At 40.0% G+C, this 1,941-nt stretch overlaps 1 pseudogene; it reads right to left on the bottom strand.

Annotated features, from left to right (window-relative positions):
- Positions 1–1,293: 1,293 nt before the first annotated feature.
- On the bottom strand, positions 1,294–1,392 carry LOC131217839 (small nucleolar RNA R71; annotated as a pseudogene).
- Positions 1,393–1,941: the final 549 nt, after the last annotated feature.

Genomic DNA, 1,941 nt, shown 5'->3' with positions numbered 1-1,941 from the left:
ACAACTACTTAAGGAAAGATTAGCACAGAAATTCCAAGGTCGTTACATCATCAGCAGATTGCGCAACTTTGCGTGAAAGCCCAAGAACACAGATCCGGCTAGTTCTCGTAACGTCCTTCTTTCCTTTAAAAACAACATCCCTTTGGACGGTTTTGGATGGCCTATAAGATGGATGGTCCGGATCAGCCATCCAATCGACGCCATGGTCGTACAACAACCATGAAAATCGGGCAGCGTCGGACATCTTCTTCCACTTGTACCTGCGCTAAGGTGTTCGGTGGGCCTCACAGTGATGTTTTCGGAGAAATTCACTCCGTCCATTAGATTCGTGGCAAATTTTCAGTCAGGAATGGGTGGTTTTGCTCGAGTTTGGTGAAGCACATTGTATCAAATCACGCTGCCGCTCATCCTATGTTTAGATAAGATATTTACGTGTGCACATGCATGGTTGTAAAAGGACATCATAGCTATGTTCGGTCCCATGCTCTGGATCGAATGGATGGTCCGAATTATTGAACCTGATGATAATAGTGGCCCACTGAAATCATCTGTGCAGACACTAGCGGAAGAAAAATGGAAACTTCTGTTTTCGAAAGGAGAACGGGTCAACATGCTTTGATCGAACTTTCTGGTCTGGTGCGCTGTGGGATTACATGCGCTGTGTGTGCATGCACCCCAAGGTGGGGCCCATCGTGATGTTTATGAGAAATCTACTCCAACTAACTGCTTCCTCATCTAATTTAAGGGGTTAAGACCAAAATTGAAGCATATCTAGAGATCAGGGGGGCCCCATATCAATGATCTATGGCTAATATTTTCAATTGAACCACTTCTAAAAAGATCTAATGGTTAAATTTTTACGTGTGTGGTTACTTTATGATCCTCAGGGCGGATATAAAGTTTCGAGCCAAATGGATGGTGGGAACCTTGTGATCTTGCATTTAGGACGATTTTCAGGCCTCTTTATCTTCAATCACTTGATTTTCTCAGATCTTTAGCGTGTAAATTCTTCGATCTTGGTCTCCTAGGATCTGTCCCTTGCCTTGGTAATTTGTGAGCATTAAATCCATACTTTTAATACCCAGTCCAAGCTCTTAAATTAACCTTGCGACATAAACATGATTAAAATAGAACGTTAAGCATTATCATGTACATAAAACCAAGTAATAATTGGGGTCTAATATGCAATATTTGATCCTCAATATTACATCCATGATCTATTAGCAGATAGAATGACATCATAAGGGAGTTCATAAAGAAATTTTTTCCATATCATAAGATGAACACCATCAAAAACTCAATCATGAACTTCGCCCAAAAGGAAGATGAAACATTCTTCCAATGTTGGGAGCAGTTCAAGGATCTTGTCAGTTCATGCCCACAACATGGTTTTTAAATGTGGTGTACAACAAATTTCTTCCACGAAGGACTGACATCTTCCATGCGTCAATTCGTTGAGATAATGTGGAATGTGGAATTCATGAACAATGATGTCGATGATGTGTGGGATTAGTTTGACAAATGTCAAAGCCCCAAGTGTTGGGTCACGATGTAGTAATAATCTCGGGGAGACCGAAGTCGAATCTATGGGGACTAATCTTGTGAGTATTCTAAAAGCAACTAGAAGTAGAACTAGAAAACAATGTGAATCTAAATCTGAAATAAAAGGAAGTAATTGTGAGAGATTTAATTAGAAACTTAAGAAATTCAAAGCTGGGAAGTAGGGTTTCTAAGGATCCACTTGTAGTAATCAAGGAGCCGTCTTACTTGATTCAAGTCACACAATTGGAATTAGAGTCATATCCTATCCAATTGGAAGATATAGTAATTAAATCAATCTGAACTTTTATTGACCTAACTCTCAATGAAGGAGAACTATGATAATTGGCAGGGATTCCATCACCAAACCATGCCCAAGAGGCAATGACAAACAACAGGATT

This window comes from Magnolia sinica, chromosome 10 (assembly GCF_029962835.1).
Source record: "Magnolia sinica isolate HGM2019 chromosome 10, MsV1, whole genome shotgun sequence".
NCBI lineage: Eukaryota > Viridiplantae > Streptophyta > Magnoliopsida > Magnoliales > Magnoliaceae > Magnolia > Magnolia sinica.
The sequence above is the reverse complement of the archived record's forward strand: the minus strand, read 5'-3'. Positions and strand labels throughout refer to the sequence as shown.